General features: G+C 38.2%; 1 protein-coding gene across 18 annotated transcripts in view; it reads right to left on the bottom strand.

Annotated features, from left to right (window-relative positions):
• The window catches only part of LOC116799594 (poly(rC)-binding protein 3-like), a 497,681-nt gene that overhangs the window by 212,135 nt on the left and 268,515 nt on the right, over nucleotides 1-17,031 (bottom strand). Inside the window, exon 1 of one of the 18 annotated variants that reach the window (XM_032712866.1) lies at nucleotides 3,699-3,777. The exons of the other annotated variants lie outside the window; for them this stretch is intronic. The gene's annotated coding sequence lies outside the window, so the exon portion shown is untranslated. Of the gene's footprint in view, nucleotides 1-3,698; nucleotides 3,778-17,031 lie in introns of those variants that run through there. 18 annotated transcript variants of the gene reach the window in all.

Genomic DNA, 17,031 nt, shown 5'->3' on the forward strand with positions numbered 1-17,031 from the left:
AACTGGAAAAACATAAGTGGCTTTGATTCGGCACTGCTTCTGGGTTTTACCGCTTAAAGACAAGAACACCTTCACAGGTACACTGGAGTTATACCACAGTTCCAGCAAGAGACACGTGACGTCTGCAGCATGTACTGCTGTGGCAATGCAGGAGGTGATTAGAGTTTTAGACAAACCCATCTTTCAGTGCAGGCTGTTCTGGTATTCTACACACTGTGAAAAGAGCTACTGGGTGGATGCCAGCTTTGAATGTACAGCAGTGCTCTAAGCATTAAGAGCAGTTGGGAATCCTGTTATGAACCTTTGGAATGTGGCATTCTGGTAAAATCAGATTATTGCCCGCAGGTTCAGAACAGACTTGATATTCTTCTGCCAGAAACAGAAAACAAAGACTATGGTAGCATTCATGTTCAAGAACAGGCAGTTGTCAGCTGTCCTGCATATTGACAGTTGGCAGGAATCCCTAAAAATGAACGTTTGCTAATCGTATCTGTCCAGGTCTAACCATATGTAGCACAAAGCGGTTTATCAGATTTGTCAGCATATTACTTCATAAGTTATCTGTGTCTCTACACCTCAGTCTCTTTTGGGATTCACCATTAAAAATTAGAAAAAGCAGAACAAAATAAAGAAGCCTTCACAGTTGAATAAATCCCATGAAACTATCAATAGAGAAGTCGTCTAAAGCAGGAATACCATATATTAGATTGGTCTATTACCCATTCAAGAAAATGGTGCTTTCAACTTTTCCTTATTTCCTATGAGGATTTTGATTTGAAAGTGTATAAAAATTACAAGTTCCTTAACAATGCAATACCTGGGAAATACAACCTTTTAAAACATATAAAGAAACACACACAAATTTACACATGCAGACTGGGGATTTTGGTTTTGGGTTATGTTTCTGCTTCAAAAACTTTCCTGTTATCATACTAAAAGAATGTAGAAAACATATATTGTTCTGAATAATCTAGCAAATGATCCTCAATAACCAATTTCAGTGCTCTATCTTTTCTTATTGATAGGATGTAATTTCTCCTATTTTTCATATGTTTTAGAAGGGGGAAAATGGATATCTTGAAAAGTATTGCTGAATAAAGTCTAAGAAGTGTTTTTAAGTTTCTTTGCATTCTTCCAAAGTTTTACATAATATAAATTGCATGTCTTGAATAAGCAGGATGCAAAATAATTGCATCAAGTACAGAGAGCTCATACATACAATTCCAGTATTCAGAGACTGGGCAAGACTTTTTTCTTCCATCTTGCCATCAATACTTGTGTTGATTCTTTAATTTTTCCCATTCTTTCAGACATCATCAATTTCATTCAGATTCTATTCACTGGAAGACTCCAAAGTATTTGTGTATCTGTATATCCATTTCCTTTGCTGATATTTTTAATGAAGAATTTATTAAATTTATTTTAATAATTAACACTAGAAACAATAACTTCAGCATGCCTTCCTCTGAAAATTTGGTAGTCTGAATTTGTCTGGAAACCTGGTCTCCTCAAAAGCTATTCTGATGATGTATGGGAAGATGAAGCAGTAAATACGCTTGCCGCTTTCAAAGTCTTGATGAAAATAAAGCTGCATATAATGTTTTGCATTTTTTGCTGATTGTCCTGCTAGTGAATGACTTTTGATATGTAATGCAGTAATACACCAAGGCTATTTCTTGGATATATTACTTACAGTCAGCTTTTTTAGAATAAAGATGTAATCAGAAAGTCCTCTAACTGATTCCCCTGTGACAAGGATTCTTGTAAGTACACATCAAGTGAAAATACGGTCATTTTCCTAAATAAATTCATTACCGTGCTTTAACAGCTGCTGAAATGATTTGAAGAGTTTAGTGCAAACCTGAACTGGCAGTTACTTATACCCAGAACAATTTGTAGAGACAGTATGGTTATGTGTCTATCCCATGTTCCCAACTGTAGTGAAATAAATTTAAGACTGTTTAAGCACACTTGCCTTATACTGATGTGAAAACTCTTGGCCACATCTAGAATGTAGGTCATACTTTTTTCCTAGGAAAATCTTTTATATATTTTTCTTTTCAGGTGGAAAAAAGCCTTTGTACCACAGGACAAAGCTTTGCAAGCTTGTTCTTCCTTTCAACAACACGAAGCCCTGCGATAGTTTCACTTCAGTGGAGAAAGCTGTGTGCCCCATAAGCCTCACGTGACCACATGCATAACACTCTGCTGAGATAAAACCAAACAGTAGGAGGAGCCTTTATCAGTTAAAATCCGTGAGAAAAGCTGCTACTGATAGGAACTCTTCACGTAACTTTATTGCTCTGGAATTTCCAGGTCAATCTCTTGATGTCTAAATACTGGGCCTGGATAAGCCATCATTTTGCCAGATACATATGAGAAATAGATGCCATTTCAGGACCTTGACTATCTAGACTAACTAGTAGGCTATCTCTGCAGAGAGAGTAAGTCACTCTATCCAGCACAAACCTGCACAAAGTCATCCTTCTGCTATTTTTCGAGTTTTCCTTAATAGTAATAACTGAAAAATGCCAAGCCATTGTCATTTCTGGTTTAATTTTTTCAGAGGCAGTAATATACACATTTTGTAGAACAGCACGTCTTACTGAGAGTCTCTGTCCTGAAAAACATTTACGTCAAAATGTTCTGCTATGTGCACCATCAACTGAAAAGTCAGCAGTGGTGTCACTATCATGCACACTGCTTATGTTCTTGTAAATAAAGTCATAACCTCTTCAATTTAAGGAGCTTGTATTAGAGCTAGCAAATCAAACAAAAATGTTGAAGATGCTTCTTTAGTAACAGTGTCTGTATTTACTAGATGAGCTACAAATATGAGAGACCACTGGTGTAAGATTTTCAAGTGTGGCCAACGGGGACATCTGCCTACAAGCAATGCAAATCACCATGAATTTTTACTGATTTTATTGCAATACTAAGCTTCTGCACTACAATACTCAGCTTCTACACATGAGAAAAGTCTGATAACAAAGAGATTTTGCTTCTGAGATATGCTTAATGTTTACTAAAATACTTCTTCATCATTCTGTTGTTCTTTCACAAACAAAATCATGTCTAACTATTTCACATCAATTTTCTTTTTTTTAAGTCATTCTGAAAGCAAGCAATCTTGCTATTCTTCCTCTGATTTTGCCCTGAGTGGGCAAATAAGCCTGCGTGTCAAAAGACCACAGCTGTGCTTATGGCAAATGGATAGATATACAGACAATGACTGAGCCTGCCTCTAATTCAGAAGCAAACAATGTACTGACAGCAGCAGTGGGTAGCTGGAGAATAAAGGGCAGGTGTGCAGGGTATTGGCATCTCGCTGAAGCCAGCGAATACAGTATAAAGCAGTCTCAGTTTTCAAGACTTAAATAGTTACTCTATCCTTAATATGGACACTTTGCAGTGGAAAATAATAATAATAAAAAAATCTGTAAATGAAGTAGATTAAGAGAGGAATGGACTAAAACATTTGCATATTTGATATACAGGACTTGATTTGCTATAAATGGCAGTAAACTACATGTGGTTTCTGAGAGTTAGGAGTGTACATCAAACTAAACATGACATTATAGCTATGATTCAGATTAGACAGTATCTGCTGTGGGCACTGGGCATCTGAAAGGGAACCTGAAGCAGGAGATGTGTGATAATATGCTGATGGACATGAAGAATACCAAGGCCGAACCAACCTTGGGTTTCTGGGGCTATTGTTTCTTCCACTGGCTCTGAACACTGGGCAGTGTTCAAGGGTATGGAAAGTCAGATGCTCAGGCACAGCTACTCTCTCACCTAGGATTAAAAAAACAAACACGGTACTTTCTGCTTCTGACAGCTGATTTCAGAATTGAAGACTATATATTGTTCCCTTGATGCAGTACGCCCTTGAGTAAGATTTGAAACTAAATTTTGTGTTTGTTTAAGTGGATGCAGTGGACCACAAACACATCTGTCCTTTCCTTCAGCAAAGGAACAGCAAAACCTTCATTAATCAAATACAATAAATGTTAAACACTGACTCTATTAACTCGGAGTAAATAAGCTACATGATTACATTCATCTTGGAGGTCAAGCCCAAGGGGATTTGCCAGAGTCCACTTCGTAACAGGCTACCCTTCTGCCCTGCCGCACCCTTTCCCCTCTCCAAAGAAAGCATAAGAAGAAATGGGCACTGGCTTGTGGTGTCCATTCTGTACCTGCACTGCAGCACAGGATGAAAGCAGTAACTCTGGACATTTTCAAATAACTGGACTGGATTGTTTAACAACAACAAAGTTGCCCACAAGGATGAATAAAATCTCTTTAATCATAAGTTGCAAGGAGAAACTTTTTTTTCCTCTCCTGACCTGGTCTGTGCCGAAAGTGCAAGGGTAGAGAAGATGCCCAAAACTTCCATTTGCTGAGTCACCTGTACAGTGGGCCATGCAGGAAACCACAAGATATCTTGGTACGCCTCCTTGCTGCCACCTGCAGAATGGGTGGGAGGAAGGACTGAGCAAGTCAACAGACTGAAGGAGAGCCAGGGCATCAAGTCCACGAGTAATTTGTCTCGCTTTTGGTGAACTACCTTTGCAATACACTCCTATCTGGAGGTTTGAGGGAGTAGCAGAATTTACTCTCATATGAATAAATAATTTATTCCATGCATGGGTAAGGTATCTACACATTTACAGAAAAAGAAACACGAGAATATGGGAAAAACAACTGTAAGTTTTCCAAAACATGATTACATACTTGCCTATAGAACTTCCCTTAATACATTTGCAAGAAACCTCATATGAAATGATATGCATATTCACAAATGCAATGAGTACATTTCTCATACTTAATTAGCACAGCAGAATTTCTGCACTGATAAATTATCTGCGAAAATTACATTACAGATTTTGCAGCTGATATGGAGACATTACAGTAAAAAACACCCAGAAAAAAAATGAACTAATTACATAATGAGCCTTGAAAAATCGAGTTCTCACTTGGTACGTCACTGGGGGTACATCAGATATCTACATCAGTGGTACCCAAAAGCAGTAATCTGCTCTATAAACATTGGTGATTAAACTTAATAACTAGGTCTTAATTTTGCTGAACTGCCTTGCTAGTATTAGGTGTCTGCAGATGCCTCCGGTGCTTGGAATGATTCATCTGTGTCAAACCAGGACAAGCAGCTCCCTACAGCACATATTTGTTTTTTAAAAATGTACCTCAAAGAATCCATACTGTAAATCTTCCTTGTGCCTATAGACATCTTTAATGTCTATATATGCCTATATATGTCTATATATGCCTATATATGTCTATATGCCCTTTGTCCCAGCATTTATTTGAGTAAATAATTTTCTATTACTCAGAAAGTTGGGGGAATATCTGCCCACATGACCATACTGTTCACCTGAATTGCAAGGGCTGTCTCTACCTTAGCCAGTTGTGTACTCCAGCAAAAGTGGCTCTATGGAGCAAAACACTTGTAACTGGAGATCCCACATCTGCTATTTTCCCATTTTGCAGGTTTTCACTTTAGAGTGCCCCTGGTCTGATTCCACTGACCAAATGATTCCTTACAACTGGAATATATTATGAACACTTCTGGAGAAAATGTCACAGCTTTGTTTCCTCCTGAGGGAAAGCAGCTCACATGTTTTAAGACAGCTCTGCACTGCAACCAAAGCACAGCATATAGGGAGAGTTTGGAGACTTGCATCAAAAGTGCCCTCCTAATCTGAACTGAAAAGCCATAGATGGGGTAGACATACCCCATCTGACCAAATCATACTTATGCTACAGAGTGAAATACTTTTTCCTCCATCTCACCTTTCAGAAAAGATAAGGAGTTACAGTGCCTGGGAAATTTAAATGCAACCACAAAACTTCAATGAAATGGTAACATATCACGTTAATGTGAAGCTGATCTCCAGCGAAACCTTGTGCAGAAAGTTATCTGCTTTTGCTGAGTGGCCTTCCATAGATGTAAAAATCTACATTAATGTAAGATGACATGAGACAAGGTTTCTAAAAATGTGCATTCTGTTTAAGAGTTCAATTGAAATACACGCTCAGTGGTAAAGGGGATTTTTTCTATTAGTCATGACTAGTTTGCAGGTCAAGGTCAAACAAATTTAGAACAGATCTCTGTATATACTTTTACCTCCTTACACTAGTTACAATCCAGTTTACACTAGGGCAAAACCTGGAGGGCCTGCTAGAAGCATCAGCAGATGTTTGGGTCTGTCAAGTAGACATACTTCATAGTTGCAGTTAGCTTGCAGTCAGTGTGAAAAATATTCAGTGCTCTTTGTGTTTGTGTCTTTTTATTTGATTTGCTAGTCTTTTAAATTTAGGAATTATTTTACAGTGATATATTCACACAATTGTCCACAGCTACAAAATTAAGACCTTGTCTATGGGTGAACAAGGACAACTATGAAAAAATTGATGAAAATGTGAAGCCCCTTCATGTAATTAGCATATGGAGACTGCCTTACAAGAGGTAAAGCAATTTGTGACCAATTTAATGTGGCTTAAGCTGTACAGAGCACAGCTTCTGAATGAGATTTTAGATGACTTTAAGGTGTTTTAAGTTACATAAACTGATCACTGTAAATACTTTGTAGAGTATGGAGATGGGAAGGACTCTGCTCTCCTTTATCTTATATCAGTGTTCCCAAATATAATGCGCTTATTATTCACTACGTTGCCTTCAAAGAAAACAAGTGTGCAAAAATAAACTATCTCTATGCTTCGAAATGAAGGCAGATGGATAGAGGACAGCTACATCACAGCACAGCACCACCATAGAGCTCCAGTTCTAGCTTAGTTCTGATCCTGTAGGAAGATGCAGGAAATAGCTCCAAGAGAACAGCCTGCAAAATAACTGGGAATGAGTATACCCCTGTAAGGAGCACATATTATGCTTTACAGCACAGTATAAATTTCTCCCTATCCAGATCTTGTTCTGTAAGCGATAAACACTTGTCTTTCTCTCCCTTCTAGAAAAAAACCAAAACACTGTCATGTCATCCTTTTGCTGCACAGGTGTCAGCTATTATTGTCTTTCAAATTATCTTATCAAACAGTACAATTAAGTTAAATCAACATAAATTGTTCCTAATCTGCAGTAGTTGCTATTGTGTCTGTTTCCAACTTGGAAAGAAAGCTTTTCTTCAAGGTTGTTTGTATTTTGTTGGTCAGATGAGAGATGCTTACTTTCTGCTTTCTCTTGGCTCCCTTATACTTGTATACTTGTATAGTTGCTCCAGCCATTAGCTGCTTCCTGAGCTTTCATATGATTTTGTGTTTGTTTCTGTAGCTGCTTGCCAGTATTGCACATGCAAACATACCAATAAAAGAGAACTATGAGACACTGAACAGAAAACTTGCAGCAGAAGTAAATTAGGTAAAATTCAGAGGTTGATCCAAGGAATTTCAACATACTTATATATATATTTACATGTTGCTTCTTCACTGTCTGCAATATTCCCTTGCAATAGTCTTCATTCAGACCCTAGAAAAATCATGTACATGGTTCTCAACTAAGTGCATGCCGGAAGTTTGGGAAGGCATAGTTAGAACAGTATGGTGCTATCAGTGTCTAAAGTCTAAGGTAAGCTTAAGACTGCATGTTCCACCAGATTTTCCTGGTAATTCTGGAAGAAAATATTTGCTATGTGACTCTTCCACAAACTGAGAAGATTAATGATGTATTTGATCTTAAGTTTATTTCTCTCTTTGGATGTTTTCTTTCTTTAAATGTGTTTTCTTTCACGTTGATTACTGCTGTGTCAGTCAAGCTCTTTTTGATTATAGTTACCTGTGATATTTCTACTGAGATGAAATTAAGCTTTTAAAATGTGCTTTACTTGTTTGAAGTGTTTTTTTTCTCCTTTTCTTCTTTCTATTTTCTTAGTAAAATTAGGGGCTCTTTGGAAATGATAAACTTCTTTTAGACATGCCTGTTATGCTCTTTAAAGACATCTTTAATTCCTATTCTAGAAAAGTACAGGGAAGAAACCAAAAATGGAGGGCTGTCAGTGTAGCCTCACCACTGTTCAAAGTGTTTAAGCCATCAGTATGATCCATAGTGTAGCTCATTCTTGAAGCATTTTTGACATTACTAATTCTACTTAATAAAATAGAGGGATATGTACGGCAGCTAACGTTATGCTATGTAGTCAACATTTATAGAAAAATTAGAGACTCTGCCAAGCCTTGATTCACTTTCCAGTGTCATGGATTGACATAATCCAGGTCTCTGAACAGATTCTACAGCAACATATAAGCATCTATTTCAGAAAAACAGGAATAACTTTCTAAAATTTACCTTCTTCTTTTATTTCATCCCAATAAAGTCCAAAAGAAAATGTAAAACAAGAAAAAGAAGATGAGAGTGTGTTATCCAGCTAGGGTTCTTCATTTAAATGCAATTTCTCCATGGACTCTCTCAGTCTTCAACTTGAGTGCTTGTGTTATTTTCAAAAATTATTATCTTTTAATGAGAAAGAGCCAAAGCACTACAGTCATGAAATGAGAAATTCCACTGTGGCAGGTGTTTATAGACAAAAAGACCATTCTTGCACTAAAGGCTTTATGATTGTTCCCATTGTTCTAATTGACCGAACAGTTAAAATACTATGCACCTGGCTTTATAGAGCTGCTGACTCATTGCTGCTCTTCATACTTCTTGGCAATCACTTAAAGAGTAAAGTTTGATTCTTAATCACATGTGGGAAAACAAGGACCTGCACCAAAGTGTTTGAGAACACTGTGTTACCAGAAGTGCCAGAGACACAATAAATGAGGGCTCAGCACAGAGAAGCAGCAGGCAATACTAGAACTGCCTATAAAGAGAAGTCCAGAGTCACAGCCAAGGGCTGATGGGGTGCTGCGGGAAGAGAAGACTACAGTTATGGCCAAGAGAAGAAGCCAAAGATGGGAAGGGAAACCAAGAAAAGAAGAGGTCAAGAAAAAGACTGAAGGCAATGCAGAGCAGAAGCAGCCATGAAGTTACATGAATAATCTGAGGAAGTGGAAAAGTAAATGGTAGAAAAGTAGGTGCAACATGGTCAATGCTGAGAGGAATCAGAATCTGATGGAGGTAAGCACAGTCCATCTCAAAATATGCAAGGATCTTGGTGATAACTAGGCTATACTGAAAAGATGTATCAGGTTCTTGAACGTAAAGTAAGTCTGGAAAAGAATGAGGGAAGGAGTCCAAAAGGACTTGTAAAATATCAAATCTATATTATCTGTAGCTCTGGAAGACCTGAAAAGTATTAAGCCATCCCACTATAGCCTCCAAAGCAACTATCATGACAAGAAAGAATGGAACGGAGGCCTTTGAACTCCTCAATTTTTCAGAAAAAAACCTGTCTGTATGATCAAATGTACCAAGAACTACCTCCTTGCAGTCAAGGCAAATCTGAATCCTGAGCTCAAAAGAACTAAAATGAAGCCATTCTGCTCCATTATCAACATTTTCTGTCCAAAGTGTAGAACAGGATTTTACAAGGATGAACAGTTCTGCCTCCTAGAACGTTATAAGAAAGAAGTCTGAGCCCTTTGTTTTCTGAAATAATGTTTCCTGCTTATCATTCCCACTGTGATAGTGCCTCAGAGTGTTACCTTACTGTAATAAAGATTGGAAAATCATATGTTACTGATTCTTACAGGAGAGAAGAACACACCTGAAGTTAGTACTGGGACTGAAAATGTTTTACGTTCACTTCCTTCCCTCCAAAACCCCCAAAGTAATAGGTGTCATGATAACTATTTATAGTAGGATGACGTGTAAGAAGTTTTTCTCTCCCGTATCCTTGTCAGAAGACTGATCTCAGTTCAATCTTTTAATAAGACTTGATGTTACTTTTAACAGTATAAAATGCATGCTAGTAAACGAAAGAAGTGTTTATAGTAGTGCCTATACATGAGGAAATTATTTTAGTGACAAGGACACCAAAATAGAATGTGCCATGAACTGGAGAATTAACAGCTGTATATTCGGAATGTTGTAAGACAGCAGAGCTCTTCACTCTTTAAGTTAGTGTTGAATTCAAATACATTTTACACTTTCAGTTTTAGAAGCCCTAGCAAAGTTTTATCTGCTACTCATAATTTGATGTACATAGCAAACATGTGCTAAAGATTACTGAAAAGGTTTCTTGCATTGATAACCTTAGTAAAAATGATATTCAGGGAGCAAAACAGAATTTTACAATGCAGAATCACATAGATGATAGAATTTCTTCTAATGTACTTAACCCAAGTAAAACTTGGCAGCACTCCCCTGCTAGAATAAAACTTTATCGCATGAAAGCTACCCACATAGCTGAATAGATGGAAATCTTTCATACTAGTTAAATAATATATGCAGCTTCATGCAGAGCAATAAAGTGACTATCATCAGAATTTCATATTGACAATGGGGAAAAAAAGAAGTAATGGGCCTCATTTATTCCTGGTAAGGTTTTATTATCTACAGTAAGGTTATACCTTGAAGTATAGTTTGGAGGCTTGGGTATGTCAGATTTATTTTCACTTCTCCTTTTCAGACTCTCTGGGCTTTGATTTGATAACCCATTGTAATTTCATGTACTCAAAAGGACTGCCTTACAGGTTCTGAGGTCTAGTGGTTTGGAAAGTTTAAGTAACATCAGGGACTATGAAGTCAGAGGGATTTCTGCATTTGGCTTTGTGTTCACATAACAGTGTTAGCACTGTGCTCTCTATTAGATCAGACAGTTCAACTTAAGTTTATTCACATACAACTTTCACAAAAGTTGAGTGGGGAGACTCACAACTGAAAGAGGTTTTGTCTTTGAATAAAATACTCCGGGAAAAAAAAATGCACCCTCCTACCTCATTAAGCTAAGTGTCATACACAGAACTGTAATAAGACAAGCCTTAGTGAACTAACTGGTGGGTGCCTACAAAAAAGAAGTTAAATATTTCAGTTGGTACCTGACAGACTACCAGCCCTTCATGTCTTCCAAAGAAATGCTGAAAAAAATCTCTGAAAGGGAGATTTTTCCACATGAAAAGTTTGTCTTCCTTTCTTATTGAGTAGTGTTTTGGTTTGATTTTTTTTTAAATTTATTTTATTTTTTTGACACTGCAGCTTCATACAGTGTCCGCTATTCTAGGCAAGAATTCAGACAAAAAGAGTATGCCAAGTCTGTGTCTGTAAGGATTGTGAATACTGGCAGAATTTTCTAATGGGGAAAACAGAAGATAATCTTGAATTTCTGCGTGTGATGAAGATAAAATTAGGGATCTCTGCTTCCAAGCAAATAGTGAAGAAAAAACAATCACAGCATCTTGCATGCACATGGCTGGTGTCTAGCTGTCTCTAAAAGAATAGGATGTACTGCAGCCAGGTTTTGCAAGCACATTGGCATAAATCCCCTTTCTGATTTTTCCACAAAACAGAGACAATACAAAGTGGCATCATAAGCTCTTCTACAGTGTGTGTTATGTTAATGCTTGAGTACCTCTCAGTCTTTCTCTCTAAACACTTGCTCTCTGTACTAACCCCATCTCAGTGGCAGATGCATGGGATATTCCAGGAAAACACACAGTGTTGAAATAAGGTTTTTTTGGACAACAGCTGTACTACAAAGCTCCTTCTTGGAGTCTAATTACAGCTGTAAATGCATTAGAGTGGAGAAGGATGTCTTTAAGTTCCTCTGATGTAATCTTTGGTATAGATGTCCCTATAGTTTCATGGTTTATTTTATCTTGCATTAGTAAGTAAGCTGGTAACCATAAAAAGATACCTAACAGTGGAACCAGTAACATAGAATTCATCGACATTTGGCTCCATGAAAGTAAGCAAAGCGTGATCCGACAGTTAGGAAAGAATCACAGTAAGAGACTGCAAAGTCCTGTGTCATCAACTGAAACACATCGGAATAATTTTAGAATCATGTTATATCGTAGCAGACAAGGAGCTATTACACAGATTTATTGGATTCTATTTACCCCTGATATAAATCAGTTAAAATAAATGGTGGAAAAAAAGGAATAGCTTTGGTATATTATGTAGTAAACTTTTTTTATAGCTTTGCTGAGTGAATAAATAATGACAGATTGGTTTTTTTATCTAGTATGGCACTTATTTTCTGCATTGTACATTTGTATTCATAGCAAATACACTGAATGTGTTTTAAGAGAAAGCAATCATAGAGTTGCACAGTAAGTTATATATCCAGTGTGAAAATTAAAACAACAACAAACACACCCAAAAGGGATATAAATGTTTAGTCATGATCTTATAAGCAAAAGAAAAAAGTCTACTCATGTTTCTAAACTGAGGATCTGATCTCCTGCAGTGTTCCCACAGTTATTCTGTCTGGGATTAAAGTGTTGAAGCTTAAGATATTACATTCTTGGACATCCACCCTCTTAGCAATTACTGTCTTCACAGCAAGGACAGCAGAAACAGCACGCAAAACAAGCAATGTCTCTCTGGGCACTGGAGTTCACAAGTTCAGTGAATTAGTTTAAGCTACGTTCAGTCTGTTGGATTTAGCGTTTAAGCAGTCCTCAGCAGAATGCTGAGGAGAACAGCATTCCCTTCTGCCTCTCCACCACACACCTGCCAGTCTCTTGTGGCTCAGTCTATGGACACCTGGAAGCAATAATGTCCTTACTGCTGTAGCTTAATCCAGCACAACTCACCCCTCTGAAGCCTAAGATATCAGAAACTTTTCCAGAGAAAGAACAGAGGGCTTTATGACACATCTTTATTGTTTTCTCACACAGTGCATACAGCTGAATTTTAATGGTCTCCAACATAATAAAAGTTTGAGCATCCAAATTTTGAGGGTTCATGGAGCTTAGACAAGGTGTGAGGCACTCTGAAGTATCCTTTCGACAATAAAATTTTGTAGAGATTTTATAAGGATTAGTATTAGATAAGATTAGTACAGCTCTGCTTTCTTTACCAAGGAATAAATCTTGCTCCCAAGAAGGTAGTGGCAAAATTTTCCTTTACCACAGGACACTGTCATCTTGCTCCACTCCAACTCTAAACATGTTAGTAAAAACTGTAAATATTTGTATTTAAAGCCAAATCTTATACCCAAAGAAAGTAGTCCGGCCCACTGCTTTACTCCACCATACAGAAGCCCACTCCTTGTGGCTCCACAAACAGTGATGGAGACAGTAAAAAAAGTCCCTTTCACTTCTGCAGGAGGAAATGTATGGACATAGTTATGGTATGTCCATGGACATAGTTTACCACAGGGTGCTCTATTGTATTGAGTAATCATGTGACTTTTATTGCACAGGGTAGACAAGTACTAGCTAGTTAAAATATGATTTCAAATGTATTAGCAAGTAAGCATGTAATGAAAATTTACTCAGGGCAATTTTCTTTTGCCATGCCTAAGAAATCAACCCCTTCCTGATTTTAGTCCAGTAGAGGAAGGGATGAACAGATTTTTTTTTAAAGTGAATTTAATAGTTCATTTCATGGGATTAAAACAAACTCAGATAATATTATTAGTAGCACTGTATTTTCATATGTAAAGCTTTTGTGCTCAGATAACCACACATACCTGCAAAGGCACTCCTCCTTAAAAATACACATTACACCCTGAGATAACTCAAATGAAATATGAGGCAAGGAAGGTGAAGGTGGGGTTACTGAGGGAGAAGGAACAGACAAGGGAGGGACTCCAGGGAAATTTTTTCATCTTTTTATTACTCACACACATATACAACCCACTCTGTTGCTGAATGACATTCTATTTTTCAAGCAGGTAACCCGCAGGTTAGACATATACAAATACAGGTTATTATTATTTGAGCTGCAGTATACTCTGGAATGGACTTGCACCCTAGTGTGCTGAATGGATTACAAACAGATTTTTTTAAAAAAAGTTTCTGTCCCAGAAGACCTTCACAGTCCTGTAAAATTACAGAAAGGTCAAATCTTGATGGTAAATTGAACCCAACTCTTTTCTGGTTTTAAGACACTCAGAGTTTTTTTTATTACACCCTTGGGTTCTCTGTAGTTTCTTTCAGTCACAAAAGCATTTGGCAATCACATTATAAACAGTTCAGAAAAATTCAAAATGCAGGAGCATAAATTACTTCAGGCACTCTCAACCTTTAGAGAGAGAAGCAAAAAGAGGGGAGAGAGAGGTAACGTGAAATGGGGGACATATAAAAAAGAGTAATAACATTTTACTGCCAAACTTTTGTCAGGCATCCGAGTAAGAAGGGAAGCATCAAAGGGAATTTCCCAGGAAGTCCAGCCTCCAAGAAATCAAATAGCAGCCATGAAACGGATGGAAATCATCATCTTAGGCAGAATTTGCCACCTTACCTATAGGTGCAAGAAATAGGTCCAAGATGGGTTGGGGTGTTGCATATAAGCCCATTTTTTCCTTACTCCTGGTGAATGGGACACCCTCAGCTTGTCAGCTCTGTATGCTCTCCATGCAATATGTTCCTGAGAGTTGCACAGGGGAAGGCAGAGAAAGGTCTCAAAAATAAGACTGGGATGCAGAGGCAGAGATAATGAAAAGGGTTTTCTTCCAAGAAAACAAAAAAAATGTCCAAAAGGCAGAAGCAACAATTTCTGCCAGTCCCATGCCCCAGGATTGCATTGATAGGGAAGTAATCTCTTCATTTTTTTCAGATATGTGCCTGAACATTCAGATTCTCTGTTTTTGATACAGCTGAGATCAAGCTATTGAAATTCCACCAGCTTTCATATTCATCCTCCATGAAACTGATTTTATTAGCCCTATTTTGTATTTAAAAAGCAGTCTCACTAAGGAGTCCCTCTTGAATCAGGAGTCCCATTTTGGGAGAAATTGCAAAAATGTTCACTGAGAGAAGAATTTTCACCTGAAATAGGCAGACAAATGAAGAATAATTGCTCCCACAGGCAAAGAGGGATGAAGAATCGACTTCTATTGGAAAACACTTCCTTCTAGATAAATGCTCACCTAGAAGTTTTCACCTCATTCTATCCCCCAAACCATTTTCCTACATCACATACCTGAGCAATGAGAAGTCTGAAAAATCATAGTATCATGGAGTGGTTTGGATTGGAAGAGATCTTAAAGATCATCTAGTTTCAATCCCCTGCTATGGACACATTCTTACCTTATGCCCTTTTTCTTCATTGATCTTATATCATCAAGGTATATTTCTCAAAGGAATGTCTAACACTATGTTTTGTATCTCTTAAACAAAAGTGAAATATCCTTACTGTAAGTATCAATGGAGTTACAAGTGAGGTCCACCACTAATACAGAGGAAGGAAAGATATATGAAAGTTGCACTGTCTTGGCTACTTTTGGTATCTGAATGCTCAAGATGCTGCCAGAGGTGATCTAATTCACTTGTGTTAGTGAAACAGAGATAGTAATAATATTCCAAAACAAGTCCCAAGCCCAGAAAAGTAAGGCAAACCAACATCTGTGACAGTGAACTGAGTCCCTCTCCTGTGGTGCTGGACAAGGTGGGAGCAGCAGTTAATTACCAGTACTTTTTTGCATCATAGGAAGAAGGCCTTCAGAATAGGATTACGAAAGAAGGATAAATTTTTTTTAAAACTGTAAACTAGAACATAAAGACATGGCATAACAATGTGTTGCTAAACCATTCAAAATGCTTGATTTGCACACAAACAGCAAATCTGAGATTAGCAAACTTCCCCTGGATTTGTTACGGAGATCAAAGACTCAGAAGTTCAAACAGGGAGCTTTGAAAAACGAGTTGGTGGATGTGGTTGCATGGCATACTGAATTCAGGCCAGAAGCCTCAACCTTGGCCCACCTGACCTGCAGGTACAGACACTTTCTCTTAAACTGTGATGGTGGTATCAGGTCCTCTGGTTGCAAACAGCAGAGGCAGAGTACACACACACACACAGACACGGAGTAGATGTTTGGACAATAATTTACAAGTGACAGATGAGTGTCACTTGTGCAGTTAGAAAGGCACTTTGTGATTACCACACTTGCTGCTTTAGGTACTTCACATGACAGAGCACTGGCTGAGTTAGGAGAAGCAGCAATTACTCAGCCAGCAGTGGGAAAAGTGGCAAGGAAAGGAAAGAGCAGTGCAACTACTTTACTAAGAGCTTGGGCAGGGCACTTTGGGATTACACTATGCTGGCCTTTTCAAGGACTAGTGACAACTCCTAGCGTCACCAGCTTTCCTAACAGCAGTAGGACAACACGTCACCAATATTTGCACAGTTATAGAGTAGGTTAGGCCTGGCCATGGGCTTAACAGTCAGTACCAATCTATACAAATATCATGCACCTGATTGCTTCAGCAGTCAGCTGATAATTTCTTAAATGGGACCCCAGCAGTGAGGTCAGATTGGCAATAAGGATGCTCAAACCAAACTGCTGCCAATTTTAAGGTCTTGCTTCCCGTCTCTTCTCCGTTGCTCCTTTCATCCACTATCCCACAGCCAGCCCTGTGACTCATCTCGTTTCCTTGTACTGGGTCTGTCTATCTTCTCTTTGCTGGGTGAGTTTCCTAACAGGTCAGGGGAACAAAGCATTTCAAGGAGTGCCTGGGCAGGCAGTAGATCTGGCCCAAGGTACTGAACAGAACTGTGTGACCAGGACAACGAGGCAAGATGAAGGAAAAAAGTACAATAACATCCCCTCTCGGTGACTGTGGGAGGCTGTTAGATCAGTTCAAGACATTTCTTTCACACCTTCAAATACACTTCCATTACAATGTAAAGATGTGACTTGTTGCAGTGTGCTGACCCTGTTTGAGGGCTCCAGAGCAGATGATGCCCATGCACAGGTGACAGGGTTTTAAGCAGGTGGAAAAAGGTCAGGGGAGGGCTAGTAATCCATGTGTCTGGGCATGAATTTAACACGCAGTATAAAGAAAGGTACCCTAACTCTACCAGGGACCAGAGATACGTGGAGAGCTAATGGGATAAATTCACACTCAGATGTACAGCTGACTGATCAAGAAGTGCAGGAAAGAGATGAAAGTATGAGGGGAAATAGCAAAGAGAAAAACACTACAAAAGCATACATA

Source organism: Chiroxiphia lanceolata, chromosome 1 (assembly GCF_009829145.1).
Source record: "Chiroxiphia lanceolata isolate bChiLan1 chromosome 1, bChiLan1.pri, whole genome shotgun sequence".
NCBI lineage: Eukaryota > Metazoa > Chordata > Aves > Passeriformes > Pipridae > Chiroxiphia > Chiroxiphia lanceolata.